This window comes from Dermacentor andersoni, chromosome 10 (assembly GCF_023375885.2).
Source record: "Dermacentor andersoni chromosome 10, qqDerAnde1_hic_scaffold, whole genome shotgun sequence".
NCBI classification, from domain to species: domain Eukaryota; kingdom Metazoa; phylum Arthropoda; class Arachnida; order Ixodida; family Ixodidae; genus Dermacentor; species Dermacentor andersoni.
Window position 1 is genome coordinate 63,310,240 of NC_092823.1, and position 17,169 is coordinate 63,327,408.

At 46.9% G+C, this 17,169-nt stretch overlaps 1 protein-coding gene across 2 annotated transcripts in view; it reads left to right on the forward strand.

Annotated features, from left to right (window-relative positions):
* Nucleotides 1-17,169, forward strand: part of LOC126543862 (synaptotagmin-1-like) — a 252,245-nt gene that overhangs the window by 87,133 nt on the left and 147,943 nt on the right. The gene's annotated exons all lie outside the window — the stretch shown is intronic.

A 17,169-nucleotide genomic window follows, 5' to 3' on the forward strand; every position in this document is an offset into this window, starting at 1 on the left:
TCTTTTGTTACGTAACTTTATTTATTTATTTATTTATTTACTTATTTCACATCCTGTCAAACCATCATGCGATTATAATAGGAAGGGCTAGTACAAATGGTACCATTTGCGAACAAAGAATATAAATATAGTTTATAACCACGTGTGTGTTAGTGCAAAAGTTTTTGCTTCGCTCAACAAAATAATTAAGTACTTCATCACAAATGCCATATATGGGCACAATTTAACTATAACCTAGAAGCATCTGAGAAAGGAGGAAACCAAAGAAAAAGAAACACCTTTAAAGACATGCGATATAAAAAAACGTGTAAGAATGTGATGAACAGGATGCAGTCATGCACACAATGTATCATAAAAATAGAACGCTTATAGATTAAAGTGTTAGCGTTTGAAGATCCGTAACAAACCAAAGTAAGTAAATCAAAGCTGTAAGGCGAGGAGATGTTTTGTCACTGAACTAACACATACATAATCAGGTGCTGTTACTAATGGATTCACTCAGCTTATTCCACTCTCTTATCGCTAAAGCAAATAATGAATTCTTGAAGCAGTCGGTACCAAAAGAATGCTCATGAGTGTTTGTGTGTGTTTTTGTCGCGTGGGCCGTGTTTTATTTCTGTTCCATTATACACCCACTTGAGGTGCGTTTCCCGTCGCCGATGCCGACACCGCCGCGCATTTCTTATTGTGACGAAACACAAGCGGACGCGAGCTGTTTGCTGAAGATCACGTGATCCGCTGGTCACGTGATCTTGGTCACGTGATCTTGGTCACGTCCCCCGCTGCCGCGACTTTTCTGTCGAGTTCGTGACCGCGAATACTTACGGTCACCGATTTACCTTCCATGACGCGGAATCAGCAGCGCGTGCAAAGCGGAGCATAGAAAGAGAGCACCTGAGCTCTGTTAGTGTGTCGTGTATTTCGGTTCGTGCTCGCGCCTCATGTCTCGGGGTGCACGTTGACATTTTTGGGTACCTGACACCACTGTGTCTATCTTCACCAAGACAACGTGTGCTGAAATTCGTATTACCCGCAAATCTACGACCCTGAATTGGTGCAATAACATATAGCATTGGTATTGCACTCAATGTTTCGACCTTTTTTTTCGTTCTCCATAACAGCCCATTAACTATTGGGTACCATTCAGCACCCTTTTCTTTCCGTTTCTGTGTTGTTGTTTTTTTCAGGTTAATCAACAGAGCCAATACATGACACCATGCCCTTTTCTTTCGGGGGGGGGGGGGGAGGGGGAATTTAAACCATTTTGTGTACTTTACGCATACGTAAGCTGCTCGCTCGACGCATTAAATCGACGGACAAGTCTACGCACTGCTCGCGTTTGCCACTTGGCCCTGTCGTGCGGCACGCCAACGAAATCTAAACAGGAAGCAAGCATGTGAAAGTCCAAGAACGTAAAAATGTGAATGTTTCTTACGGGGACAGTGATACAGCTGGATGAGCGAAAACAAAGTGCATACAAGCCGACACGGCAGCGAAGGGAGGGAAAATACGCTAACGGGCCCAGCGACTATAGGCGTTTCCGCCGCATGTGCAGCTGTCACGTGACAGAAACGTGACGCGCGGGTTTATGACGATTCACGTCCATCCCATCAGTTAAACGCTCTTAAAAATATGCCGATTCCACAAAGAAAAAGAAATACAAATTTTCTGGTTTTGTTTAATGTCAGCTGATACGCATGCCACGTTTGTCTATAAAGCTATTTTTGCACTGCAAACACCAGCTGTCTCAGCGCATGGGGAAGCGTGACGTCAATCAGGAGGTACCGACTCGTGGCGTCAGCAACTAGTTTGCATCGCTGTCTGCAGCCGCGTGATTCGTTGCGCGTCAAACACGTGACGCTCCTTCGCAGACTTAATCAGCGATTCGTCCGGTCGCGTGATTACAGCTTTAAAAAAAAAGGGGGGGGGGGGGTTCGCAAGCGCACTCGAGACAGTGTTTGTTCTGCATTGTAGGAGACATTCGAAGCGGATGTCTCTCTGCGTTGTATTCGGCCGTAATTAATGCAGTCGTTTGGGCGCGTTGGCGATATGTTTCGTTATTAATAAAAGGCCTAGTTGTACGCGTATAATTCAAGGGCTTATTCTGCAATTAAGGACGAACGAAGCGCTCACGACTGGGATTGTATCAATTCCACAGGTGATTTGACCGCTTATGTGCCTCACTAAAATGGCAGTCGGAGTTGAAGTTTCTCAAAGAATGAATGACGACTATTATACGATATTTCTTGCTTTTCGAGTGACACCCTCCTGGGTAGGCTCTTTTGTTGTCATTTTCCATCGTCACACATAAGCAATAACAACCACAGTAATAATAATCAACAGCCACAATAATAAATCACTACTAAAGAATACGTTTCTAAGAGTTGCGTCATACTTGCAGTACTTTAATATATTGGTTTTTATTACTTTCATATTGTTCCTTTCTCCATTTCCCGAGTAGTGCTTGGTACTTTGGGGTAGCCGGTCCTAAAGAGGCATGTTCTAGTCACCTTACAAGAACGAAATACATATCTTTTAAAACAACAAAAAAAAAGAACGGTCGACGATTACGATACTTCCTTGTGCGAACTCTGAGCGCAGCTATATACGCGTTTTCACTTCTCGATATATCCAGGCAAAGAATTTGAGGCCGGAACCACCGCACCTATACTGTCAATGTGCCAGCGCCAAAAGCGTCTTCAGCTAGGAATTGGCAGCATGGGCACGCTAGCATGATGAGCGGCATCGGAGCCAGCTAGCCTTGGAAGGCGACGACAACGAACGCGCGAGCCGGGGCACGGGCGCGTCAGCGCGGTTACGCCGAGGGACGGTGACTCTCAACACAGGAACGGGCACCTAACAGCTGCGCTGTAAAATCAGATATTAAAGCGAAGCTTTCTTTCCCTCGTCCTTCCACTTTCCCACTGCTGCGGCTGTTGCTGTCCGGCACGCCGCTAACGCTGGCCACTTCGGGACGCGGTCGAGACGTGGCCATGTCACAAAAACATAAATGGCATGCGCTGTCGGTGTTTTGTTTCGTGACATTCATGAGCTGCCATTCTCAAAACTCCGAGGAATAACTCTGTGAAGAATGTAAGACAAGGTATGCGCCACGTGGAGGGCTTGCGCGGTTGTGGTTCAGAATGATTATTCGCCAAGCGACGCTTGCGGCGTCCACACCGGACTTTCTGCGACACGTGGGCCCTTAACGCTATCGCGTTAGTACATGACAGGAGGGCGGCACTAAAGAAAGACGACCAGAGAAGCTCGTGTCAAGGTTGACGCCGCGTCGCATCTGCACAATGCCCTCTGAACGCCTAACTAGGCGTGACCCCTCAGAAATGCTGTGCAGGAGCTGGCGCGCTTGTCTCCGTGCTCATCCGCAACAGCAACGACAGTATAAGGAGGAGGGGGGGGGGGAATGTTAGCGAGGGAATAGAGAGAGATAGAGAGAGAGAGGAGGCAATTTTGTGAGCTACAACGCTACAACCCAGAATGGCGTCGAAGTGTCCACTTAGTGCCGACGAGACGAAGGCTCGCGTAAAGCGTCGAGCGGAGCAAGAACAAACGCAAGCGGAGCAGGCAAGGTGACATTTCACATCCCGTCACGACTGTCGTATGCCGTCCAGATATCACCACCTAATAACGTCAATGAACGCGAACAGCAGACAAAGCTTCATTTACGTCGATTCTCAGAGTTGCAGATTCTTTTTCCTACCGTCAGCAATCCAACGTGGCTTGGCTCGAATCACATGAATCTGATTTACAATGGGTGAACAGATGCGCCTCCATAAAGCAGTGGTACGTCAGCCACGTGACGTACTACTGCTTTTGACTCGGAGTCGATGGCGCGATTGTCTATCGGGCGAGCAGGAGCAGCATTTCGTTGCACTTAGTTTCGCTGAGAGCGGTCGGCGGCAGTTGCAGCTGCACCTGCGTCAAGGTCGAAATGCGAGCCCAGTGGCGCCTTTGGACGGCTTTGACTCTGGTAAAGGTCAAACGCGGCCTGTCATCTACGTTATCGCTTACAGCGCGAACAAATCAAACACGGACAACGGAGAGAGACATAACACGGACGCTGACGTAACGTAACGCGAATGCTGACGTAGCGTAACGCGAACGCTGACGTAACAGGAGTCAGTAGAGAGCTTTAGAATTGGGGGCCCAAGCGGCTTGGGGACCAAGAAAATTGCGCGCCACAAGTGCGCATGCGCAGAAACCAAGCCAGTTTTGCGTTCTTGGGTTCGCGTTAACCCAAGACCCAAAAATCGAAAACTAGCGTGGGCCCCCAAGCCGTCTTGGGCCGCCCTCGCGGGTGACAGTGATGACGTACAGCAGATGGTCGCAGAGCAAACTTTATTTACTTTAACTGATTTTCGTCATTTCACGCGGGTGAGCTCAGTTTTTTCGCAGCGCGACACAAGAAAACACCAACTAAGAGCCCCTCGCTCCGATTGGCTTTGCTTGGCTTAGAATCGCACACTTAATTCGTAATACTAACCGCTACTAACGCAGTGATTACGTTTCTTACATTGTTCGCTCGTTTTGCTCAAAAATGCATTCTGTTCGTTTTCACTTGTAAGAAAAGAGGTTCATTCTTCTTTTTTTTTTTTTTTTTGCTTTCAAGCACCTTTCTATTTTCCACACTGCGGCGTCCCGGGCGCTCAACCCAACGCTGCCTGCATTCGACCCAATCCTCAAACTCTGCTGCTCATCTAAACCCAAGAGCAACCACCGCAACGCGGCTTGGGGGCCCAGTGCCTTGCGCCCCCAATTCTAAAACTCTCTAGTGTTAGGCCTCTCTTCTTCGTCCGTGTTTGATTTGTTCGCGCTCTAAGTAATAATGCACGTCTACGGTCTCGCCCAGTTAGCAACTGTACCTGTTGTCTAAGCACAGGTTGGGCGCGGGCGATCCGTCTATGGACGCGAAATTTCGCAGGCATGACCTGCGTCATGGGACGTGATCCATGATATGCTGTCGTAATTGCAGGACTTCGGCCAATGCCAGAGCGACGGAAATCATTTCCCGTTGAGATGGTGCTCTTTCTTGTTTTTGCCACTGTAAAGAGAAAAAGAGATTAAAGAAGCAGGGAGGTTAAGTGGAGGTAATTCTGGTTGGCTATTCTGCACGGTGGGAAGATGTAGGCACAGATATAAACAAGATAACGGAAAAGTAAGCGTAGAGAACGAGAGAGGAGCGTGAACAAAGGGACCTAAGGAATTTGAGCAGCGCGAACGTAATCATCTGCGCGGAGTTCATGATTAATCATCTGCCGCTTTGTCCATGATTATGTTGTATAAAGCGACGCGTTCATGGAAAACCGGGTGTTCTCTCATTAGGGAAAGAAGGGAGTTCTGTCCTAGCATAAAGTTGTGTGGCTGACTGACAGGCTAGAGGGATCAGGAGAAGACGGACCACGCCCTCCGAATTTATGGTACGATCTTTGGTGTTGGCATTCTCGTGTGTGTGTGTGTGTGTGTGTGTGTGAAAGAGAGAGAGAGAGCAACGAAACAATGTAAGCGAAACCCAGAGAACTATATGGACTTGCATGAGAGAGTTGTGTGGCCTCTTTGTCTTGTATGCTGTAAAAGTATGTTTTAGCAATTACTATATATACACTAATATAACGCGAGTTCTTTAAAATATTTTTCGTAAACCATAATTTTTGTTTGTTGTGCGTTGCTACCCCCTCGACAATGACTGCCTTTAAAAGTCGTGAGCTCGTTTTACGATAGTAATACCCTTTTTTCTTTCTTTGTCTGAAGAGTGAAAACTACCCCTCGTGTTATTTTCGAAGTCGCCTCATACTCGTGTAAATGGTGCATTTTATTTCTGTTCGTATCACCAGCAGCGAATCAGCTTTTACTTCTTGCCCCAGCGTTGCTTTTTTTTTCTTTTTCTAAGTGAATGAATGCGAAAAAACAGATTTATTTGATTTAATTTGATGTCTTAACATTAGCGATGGCTAGAAAATGTTACACCCCGAATGCAACCTATGCACGACTCGAAAGCCAGACGCGAAAGGCAGAATTTCGCAATCTGTGCTACGACATAGGTTACTTCTTTTTCTCCGTCTTGCTTCTTTTTTTTTCATGCAGAGGTCAAGACAAAGGCTAAGCACCTACGTATGCTATATGTCATATTCCTTGAATGAACCGAAATTGCTCTACATGTTGAACATATCTATAAAGAAACTCTCATTGTAAGTTGGCTACTCACTTCGATGCGAAGCAGATGAGTGGCTCGACACAGACCCCAACTCTACGCACATCCCATGCCCCTGAAAGCAAAGAAAACAGTCACGCTTTTTGAAAGCGGCACCTCAGTCTCGCCTTAGCATCGAGCTCAGAAATTTACTGTCTAAGCATTTAGTCGTTATTAAGGCGGTAGAGATTTCCGCTGAAGATCATGGCCTCATCTCAACGTTCGGCAGGGAGCAGGCGATTGCGTTCCGTTTGACGACGCCTATGCAAAAGCCCTCCCTGAAACTTAAAATTTTGTGCAATATAAGAATGGGAACAAGGGCGCAAGGCAAACCTTTCGGCAACGGTTTTCGAGCTTGCGCAATGCGCCTTTTCAACGGCGCAGCAAAACGTGCATTTTTATCCAGTCATCCGCAGCACCTACAACGAAGCATTGAAAAGAGTGCATCGCGTTTAGTGCACTCTAGGGGGAGCAAAAGGAATATCTCAACGTCAATCACTTTCACATGGTGTTTACCGCAGCACTTTACTCCACATGTGAGGTTGCGGAACGTAAATAGGTTGCTGGCAGTCACCACAAACTCCGCAAAGACACTGTATGCTTGTCTTTAGAAGAACATAGAAGAACGATGCAAGCGATGCATGTACATAGCCTTCCTTTCTTTATTTATTGTTGTTGTTTTGCCTCAAAACATGGCCCCTACTTTATTTATCCCTGAGTTTTAAAGGCGTTTTCTTAACTCGAACCTTCTGCCGTGGTGATCGGCCGGTCTGTTCTTCCTGCAGTAAAGACGGCTCTCTACATGATTCACTGTTGTGCGCTTGTGTTGTTATCTCTTGACGGGACGTAGGGGGACAGTCAAAAGGCTGCTCAGCCTAGGGAAACGCGCTAACCTTGAAGAACCCGCGGCGGTTGCTTAGTGGATATGGTGTTAGTCTGCTAAGCACGAGGTCGCGGGATCTAATCCCGGCCACGGCGGCCGCATTTCGATGGGGGCGAAATGCGAAAACACCCGGATACTTAGATATAGGTGCACGTTAAAAAACCCCAGGTGGTCCAAATTTCCGGCGTCCCCCACTACTGCGTGTCTCATGATCAGATCGTGGTTTTGGCACATAAAACTCTGTAATTTTTTTTAACTTGAAGACGCGGGTCGGGTAGCAGTAGACCACTCTAAGAAACCAGGCTGATTGGTTGTGAACTTCTTCACAGCTCCTGGGTGTATTGCTTGAAACCTGCCAGCGCTCCATACTCTACCGTCTTCCAAAAGAAAGGGCGCTGGTCCTCGTTGCTCGACAATCCTCTTGGAGCCCGAAATGGTGAAGAAATCTTGCCGCGTGCTGTAGATTTTCTGACCCGGATGTAGTCGCCGACGGCAAACTGTCTCGCTTGAGCTCCGCGACGTCCATCTTTGTAAAGCTTTGAAGAAGCTTGTTTTCTGTCTGACACGCGCTGACGCAGTATTTTCATTGCCGGTGCTGGATCTTCATAAAACAATTTATCCGACATTCCAACGATGTTTAATTGCGTTCGTGGGAGTCGTTCATGCAACAAAACGGCGGGGGCAACTCTCGTTGTGGCCTGAGGCGTGCAGCGATAGACGCCCGACTAATCTGTGACGACGACGCGAATATCACGCCGCTCATATACTGCCATCTGTGCAACAGACTTCAGAACTCTGTTGAACCTCTCGACGAGACCGTTTGCTTGGGGATGGTAGACAGAAGAGAAACTCCCTGTCCTATACCACGTTCGTTAAGCAGCTCTTCAATTCAGCCGAGCCTAACTGCGGTGCGTGGTCGTAAACTATCTCATTGGGGTAGCCTTCACGATCAAACACTTGTACTAGAAAACTCTTGACCATCGCTGTAGAAACATGTCCTAAAAATGTGCTTCCCGCCATTTGCTGTGACAATCAATAAGTGTCACTGCATAACGACAATCGATTGGAGCTTGTTCAAAAGGTTCAATAATATCAATACCAATCTTCGCCCATGGTTGGTCAGAGAAAGCTACTGGCTGCGTAGGTGTTGCAGCTGGCAGCGCGGATTTCTCGCAATACTCGAGAACAGCACATGTTCTAACCAGTAGTTTAACGTGTTCATCCATTCGAGGCCACCAGTACAACTGTCGCAGTCGAATTTTCGTACGACTTATTCCTGAATGCAATTTGTGTGCAACTTCCATCAATCGACAAGTAAGGATACTCGGAACCACTATCCTGTCACGACGGTAAAGTCGTGTGCAATCGACAGTTCTGCACGTAGCTAGAAATGTGGCATTAGCTCCGCGTCTAGATCTTTCTTATTATGCCAGGAGGACGAGGTAAAGTCCATAACTTTTGCAATAGTACTGCCAGCTGCACTTGCTGCTTGGAGTCTGTGATCGTTAGCATTGGAGGAAGAAGGCAAACAAACTCATCTTTAACAGTAATCTCATTAGGTTCTCCTTGCAAAGGTAGTCGAGAGAGCGCATCAGCCACCACATTGTCACTTCCTTTGTGGTGCTGTATTGTGTAGTTGTAAGATAGTAGGCGCGCTGTTCGACGTGAAATACGCATAGGCCCATGCCCAGTACCTTCTGCTGACAAGTTGACGAGAACACTATGGTCAGTTCGCAAGACAAAGGGACGACCCCCAAAATAGGTGCGTCAATGTTCACAGGCCCAAACGCATGCTAAGGCTTCACGTTCGCCTGCAGAATATCTTTGTTCTTGTGGGCCAATGTGCGGGAGGCAAGGACAACTGCCTGTAGAATTCCCTTGTCTTGTTGCGGCACCGCACCATGTGCGTACCCAGTGGCATCAGTCGTGACGATGAAAGGAAGGATCGGACAAAAAAACGTATGACGTTGCAAGTTGTCAGTAGCGATTTTATGTGGGCGAAACTCTGTTCAGCAACTAGAGTCCAAGAAAATGGTTCGATGCCTGGAAGCAATGCCCGTGAAGGTTCCGCAACACTTCAACTTTACAAGCCTAAGATTGGATGGCGTAAGACTCGGGAATGGCGATTTGAGGAGTTCAGTGTTCCAAAGTGACCCTTGGCTTATTAAAGAAGCCGTGGTTGGGTGTCTTTGGAATAACTTTGAACACCCGGGGTTCTTCATACCACGTGCCAAAATCTGAAGCACGCACTCCTCTTTGCATTTCGGCGCCGCCAAATGGGGTCACCGAGGAATCGGACTTCCCGGCTCATTCTCAGCAGCTGCATGTCAGCCGAGACGCCACCGGGGCGGTTCCATTACTTTATTTACTATAGTCACATTCACAGATAGAAAGCGCTGCCTCTTCTTCTGCAAAACTGCACAATATCTGTAATGCCGCGAAAGAAAGCGTCCAATCTGATGGTTCAGAGAAGTCCACGATTTCGGGCTTCTTATTTTATTAAATAAAGCGTATTCATTTTTATCTTTCTCTTTATCCTTGAAAAGCATCAAGGGCTAGAGCTATGGAGCACAACAATAAGTTTACAAATTCAAGGAAATGCTACACCCCTTCTCATCTAATTCTCTTTGTTCCGTCAGCATTCTTCTCGTTCGGAGTGGTCGAGGTCACAAAGCGGAGCGAATCGCAAATCTAAAACAGAGGGAAAAAAAACGAAATCGTCGTTGATCATCGCCATACACGGACAATGCCCTCCTTCGAAGCACGCTGCCCTTTCAGCACGATGTTGTTTATTGAAATATGTCCTCCGTTGTAAACTACATTGCCTTCCCTTTGGTTCAGCAAAGGACGTCGGAGACGTCAGCCTCCTGCAGAGGGACAATGCATCACGACTCGCGCTACCCATTTCTCGCCAGCACGGCGCTGTAAAATGCAAGGGTTCGCTGTGGACAGGGGGTTTCTCTGTGAACGGAGCCGTGTATTCTTTGCCGCACAATAGTATAGGACCGAGCTGTGCCAAGAGGAACGTAATTATTTTTGGGGCTGTCTAGTCTTCGTAGACTGTGTGTTCGCTGTGGGAGGAGTCTTTCTCGTTGGACGGAGCCGCTTGATCTTCGCTGCACAGTAGCGTAGGACCGATCTATGCGAGGATGAACATACTTATCCGTGGTCTTGTGTGCTCTTTGTGCACTGCCGCCTACCTCCATATCCCGGTGTGGCAGTGTAGTCATTCGAAGTACGCCTGGGACCTTCTTGAATTCCCGTATGGCTTGGATACTGTAGCTTGAACATCTTGTAAGCGTTCAGTGTGCGTAACTGAACTGAATGTGAGCTGATGTGGTTGGAACTCGTACGTGTAGTGCTGGCAATTTTCGACGATTTATGCGTAAGCGCTTTCGCAACTTTATCAGCGTTGTTATTTATCTTTAAAATGTGTGTTTGAGTCAATCTGTCCTTCATAGGTATTGTGTGGCTATGCGAAAAGGAGCGGTTATCATCATCCCCCAAAGTACCATCTTCCAAGCACAGACCATTATACAGTTACACGACCATCATAAAAGATAAGTTCTGAGTTGCGGAGGCGAATAACAAAAAAAAGAGAACGATTCACTTATACTGACCCCCCCCCCCCCCCCAAAAAAAAAAGAAAAGCCATTGGCCAAGTAAAAATTTGTAATACAGGGTTACACAGATATTGCAATCAAAAGCAATTTTGTTTTGTGGAGTCTCAAATCAAATGGTGTGCTGGGAGCTCATTCAGTGAAAGAAGTGTTCATCCGCCTATTTACGCTTGTACTCCAGAATTGTCACACTCCTGTAACTAGTACTTTCAGTCTAGTTTCTCTGAGCATAGGTCATCGTTGTGCATAAGGTCCTTTTGAGATGATATGATAGGAAATGAGGTATACGCACTTACACCCGAAAAAAGTTTTGAATGCTACTTTTTTTACAAAATTCGGATTTTCAAGAAAAGCTGACCTCTAAATTAGGCTCAGAACTCCTTTCTCGAGCATGACCTTAACGCATAGCAAAAGACGATGCAAGAATTTTTTTGTTGAATAACAGTATCTCAATAGCCATAAGAAGAGGCATGGAATTGTGTTGTTAACCCGTCAGCCTACTTCGAATAAGCCACTCTGGGTGGGGCTCCATGTTGGCCGTTGCTACTTCCGTATGGCTCCATGTCAACGACCTCCATAGTCTCGAAGACAGCTTAGAGATATAATCCCTTTTCAAGTCCGTCTTTATTACTCACAGCTGCGTAGTCAACGTAAGCTTCCTCCTCGCACAAACATTTGTGAGCGTGTGTGCGTGTGTGTGTGTGTGTGCGCGCGCGCGTGCGGGCGAGCTTATACTATGGTTAGGTAAGACGGTTTGCCTGTACGAGGTAATTGTTTCCTCAAGTGCACAGCCATAAGAACTTCTGGCTAAACTCAGATATAAAGGCATACCATTCCTGTGGTAGGTTGCCATGTTCAAGCTGCATACTGGATTTTCACGTCAACTAGCTGTATTCGAAGTGCACTTCGCGAGTACCTTGCATCACCTGCGTCTAAGCAACAGCCTACTCCACACTAGTGCCAATTTTCACAAGAACTGGTGGCCGAAATATGAATGAACCACTTCCATACACTTTCGCATGCATCCGGCATTACATCCGGGATGAATATCTCACGTATTTGCTTCGGAGATAATTTCGGAACAGCATAAAGGCAAAGTGTCAAATTTGGTGCTAAGTGACCGAAAAGGTTATGACACATTTCGTTACGTTCTTCTGCCAGCGTCGAACTTTTAGCAATTGAACAAAAAAAAGAACATTTTGCTGCAATAAGATCGGTAGTTTTCTGCAAAAGTGCGCCAAACGCTGCCTTCTTTGCGTAGCCGCATGGTCACTAAATGTCGCGCCAGGTCCCATGCTAGTACTGCAGAATAATTTGTATTCGTGCCTATTATCTGCCGAGAACTACAACGCAAAGACTTGGTAGTTACGAAAAAAATAAAGATGTCCAACGACCTTTGAACATGATTGTCAAATTAATCGAGTAACTTCAGGAGACCGTTGAAATCCTACATATGCACTGGCAATACTTCCGAAGCTTGCTGCTTGCATCGATGACAGCGTGCGATCATGGCGGCACAATTTATAGCTGACATGTTTGGCAGACGGCATGACATCCTGATGACAACGACTACGCGACCACGATGACGAGGGCGTGACTACGGTAAAACCACGACGATGTATACGATCGCAGCGCGACTACGCGGCAGCAGCGTCAACTAGACGGCGTGACGACAAAGGAGTCAAGCAGCGTTACGACGGCGATATCACGACGACAAAGGAATGACGACGGCGCGATGGGGTTCGCACGACATCGACTCTGCATCTGCGCTTCCTTTTTTGCACTCGCGTACTCGACGGATGCACATACCGCTCCGACCATTCTCGTCAACATTACGCAGACTCCATGCAATGTGGCACTCGATCTTAGCGAAGCTGTGGTGAGCTGGCAAGACGAAACGGCATTACTCGACAAAGAACAGGAGACGGGCGACGAAGACGACCCGAAAACGTCAGCCCCAGCCGCCGAGGCCGCCACCAGAAGTCCCAGCATCTGAGTCCTCGGATGCAACAAAGCATTCTCCCGGTAGCACGAGCATTTTAGTGGTATTTGGGGTTTCGCGAAGTATGTGCCCGAAACGCGGTTAGCTCCTGCGCGAGGCTAACCCCCGTATTCAGGAATTGATCTTAACTTGAAGCCCACGCTTGAGTTGATTTTAATGACGCCTATCGTGAACGCACCAAAAGCAAACGTAATGAGCGTCTTGGGCGCGTTAGCTCCAGGCGTCATTTATATAAAGTCAAGCATGGGCTTCAAGTTGAGCTGCATTTCTGAATACAAGGGTAAGTGCCCCTTTTTTCTTAGAGGAGATGCCGGCCCGCCAGACCATGGCAATCTTTGAACGGTAGCCAACGAATTCTATTGGCTTTAAGACTAAACCCGTATTCCAACATGTTGGAATACGGGTTTGCAGTCACAAAATGTGTAGATTTTCTCCTAAGCTCAGGCACGGAGCCTGAATAGTATACATATCTGCCGCTTTAAGTTCATTTTCGTACATTCTCTTGCATATCTGGAACGTTCTACAAGAAATTACTTTTTTCGCACGATGAAGCAGGTCCAGTGTTCAGAATATACAACTGCCTACTTAATTACTGCACGTAAGAATTGTAGCGGGCAGATCTCCTGCCTAAAATGACAAGCCATAGCTCTGAACCGTCACGTGCCGTCCAACCCTGTCAATGTACGCATAGGGTTCCCTGCCCTGGAGATCGCTCGCACATGATTCGCAGTGCTGCGTAACTGGCTACGGTTACGCATAGGTGACGTCCTAGAACATAATTTACGAAGTCACTCATTGTGAATTTCTTGCACTTTCATGTGAGGAATTGTGCAGAATGAAATAACTTACTGCCGTGCTTGCTTATGACGAACAACAAAAGAAAAAGTGACAACCAAAGCAGGTGTTTCACTCTCTGAAATTCATTTGTAAATGCTAGTTTTGGGGGCTGTAGGCTTTTACACCACTACGCCTCTGTAAAGTGCGTATAAATAAGGGATACCATGAAAAAGCCTGAGAAGCCATAAAACTTGGTTGATGCGGAAAATTCTCCACCCAACTTCACCCGACTCTAACCATTGAGAAACCTGCAACAGTAGTATCGCTACCGCAGGATGCTGTACTTCAAGCAAATGCGAATAGAACAAAGTTATCGAGATGTGCTGCCTGTATGAACGGTGTCGCGTCAATCCGATTTGGCACGAGCTTGTCAGAAAAAATAAAGAAACAAGCCCGTCATATTGCTCAAGCTTCTTTCATTCCACTTCAAATGTAATAGATCCCGAGTCAGAGAAGCGTAGTGAGACTGAGCAACGTCAGTCGCTGGCTGCCTCGATAGGGAGGGGGGGGGGGGGGGGGGGGAGGACAGGGATACGTGCTGGGAAAGCAAAAGTTGCACAGACCCGCCGGAGGTTACAGTAAAGCTGTCCCTTGCTTGCCTTTTTGGCCGCATGCTCTACGCTTTGCTTTGATTCCTTTCTTTTTTTTTTTTTTGTCCTACAAGCTTCTCTTGTTTCTTCTTTACTTTCTTCGTGCGTGGCTGCAGCAAAACAGTGAAGCCATGCGCTTTATTTTCCTGCTCGACTTCTGTGTTTCGTTTTCTTCCACGTCTCGATCAGTGGAATGAACACGTGCCTGCACCCTTCGCAATGGCCGCGTGTGTGATGCCAGTGGATGCAAGTGCTGCGACCTTTGCGCTATGGAGCTTCTCGGAACCAAGCTCGATGTGCGTCGTGACCAGGTTCGTTTCCTAGCGCGCGCGCCCTAATTAATATCGACCAGCGTGCGGCACTTGCAGTGCATGCCTGCAGCAAGGGTTAGTGTGCGTCTGTGTGTGAGGCAGATCAGTCCTGCCGTGTCCGTTTCCACGCGCTTAATTTCCTGGCGCAACAGGCTTAACGGTGCTTCGCCCACCTGCTTACGCGGCCGATGAGCCCGTCAGGGTGCGTAGAGGGCTGTCCGCGTTAGTTCTAGATGGTCGCGCCCCAGGCGCGTGGGTCTCATATCAGGAATGGACGTTGGATGCGTGTACGGAGTAAAGGAACGAAGATGGATTGGATGAATAAACATATGTATGTACGTATGTGTGTGTGTGTGTGTGTGTGTGTGTGTGTGTGTGTGTGTGTGTGTGTGTGTGTGTGTGTGTGTGTGTGAGCGCAGACTCGGGCGTAACGGATTATAAGGACATAATTGTTTTAAATTCCCTTTCTTCGTAATTTTGAATTTAATAATTCTCTCCTTTACACGGTAACGCTCCCTGCAACTGAATGACTTACTTAAGTAACGAATTGCTTTTCTGACAAAGTAAGCTACAACAGGTGACACAGCTTTGAGTACGCAGATTTAACGGCAACTACGCACCACAGGGAATTAAAATGTGTCCGTGGTTCCTCCTTTTCACAATGAGCGTCCTGCAGCTACGCCTTGATCACCTGAACATGGCAGGCTTGCAGATCTGCACGCGTCTCTTGGAAGTCCGACCTCTGATCGTTTATCTTATAAATTTCTCTTTCTCTCCTCGATGCTCCTTTAAGGGGACTTCATAGGGATTTCTCCCCATTAAGCACCAAACGAGGGAAACCTTGTTCAATGCTGTCACTATCTTTTCTGATATAGAATGATATTTTTGCAATTAAACGCGTATGTTTCTGTTCGACACGTGGCTCATACATTCATTCTAGCAGCTGTAACAAGGAACGGTATCTTTAGCGCTGAATAATTAGCAGCTTTTTTAAATTGTCCTGCAGGTTTGGCCAACTTATGGAGGAGCGTGTATGTTTTCAAACGTCCGTTATAATTATTTGTTTTCGTTCAAATGCCTAATGAGTGAAGGACGGCGGTAGGAGGCTCAAGAAATTTTGGCCGACCAACTGAAACGGCGCTTTTATGGCTCGATAGCCTTGGCCACTTCCGACGTAGTTGTTAGGGAATCACTTATGAACAGTTTTTCAATTTTCCGCTCTCCTTATCGGGAGCGTCTTCCCCTAGCGTCAGCTATAGTGAAGCACTGCGCTTCATAGAGGTCGAATACCTGAACTGCGGCACTGAGCAGCCACAATATCCTCAGCAAGGTGTCTATACTGACACGTGTACTTGTTTATCTTTATCGGGTAACCGCGTTTCATCATCATCATCATCAGCCTGGTTACGCCCACTGCAGGGCAAAGGCCTCTCCCATACTTTTCCAACTGCCCTGGTCATGTTGTCCCTGCAAACGTCTTAATCTCATCCGCCCACTTAACTTTCTGCCGCCCTCTGCTACGCTTCCTTTCCCTTGGAATCCAGTCCGTAACCGTAACCGCGTTTCACTGTATAACAAATGTTTTCACGTTTGTATGTATCGGAAGTTCGTCGAATGTTATCGATGGCTCTATGCGCTGTTCGTTGTCACTGATCTTTGTGTAATCTGATTGCACGTATGCGTGACGCGCATTGTGTTGTACTTTCTGGAAGACACACTGGCACTAGCGATTACTCTGGAGCCTTCTACGACTCATCTATAAAAGCCGACGCGCTTGACCGGCTGATCAGATTTTCCACCACCGCCGACTGTGTTCGCCACTATCGTTGTTCTTTGAGCGTAGCTTGTTTTAGAGGGCACAGATTCGCTCACCAAAACACAAGTTTCGTCATTCGCAGTTTTGCTGCTTTCTTAACCGTCACTACTGCGTGAGAATGGGTTACGACACAGCCCTTCTCTGAAGTGCGTATGTCGAGCAAGTTTTGAATTTCACTGCAGATGTCTTCAAAAGAAAACGAGGGAAGGTTACCGAATATAATTTTGGAAAGCTGTTATTGGAGAATACAAACAACGTCTCAAGGGCTGCAGAGGACGTGTTGAAAGATCAGGCCGCGGCTCATTCTATTTACTGTATTTGTGGGATGTGGTTAAAAGTAGGAAGGAAATGTAGCGGTAAATCTTTTGGTTACTTTGTGGTAATTGCGGAATTTAGTTTCGTGGGGCAGTATTTGGTAAATTTATCCTATAATATTTTTGAAAGAATTGTAATTGTAATCAGTAGGTTTCTTTTTCTGTAACGTGCACAAGTCTCTCTGAGTGGTAGGCAGTTGAATAGAGGGCTGGTCAATGACACAAATTTAAGCACGTCGGTAGAGATCCAGGATGCGCCTGGCTTTGTCGACGGTTTAAGTGAGTGAGCATATGAAAGGAAGCGCATGACTGCTGCACGCAGTTAACGGGTATCAGCGCATGAATAGTGGACGGTCGAAGAATAGTTTGTTGTGTGATCGGAACTAGGAATGAACGTATGTGCCATATTTAAGGCATGAGTGAGTGAAATACGTGTTTGGTTGATATGTCAGCGGACGTGCTTGTTTGTTAACGGCTAGGCTGTCGCACGTATACGAGGATTCAAAAATACGTCCAAGGATGTACACTTTCCAGAGGTATAGCCCCCTCCTCTCCCAAAAAAAAAGGAAAAGATAATTTTTATCTTCATAA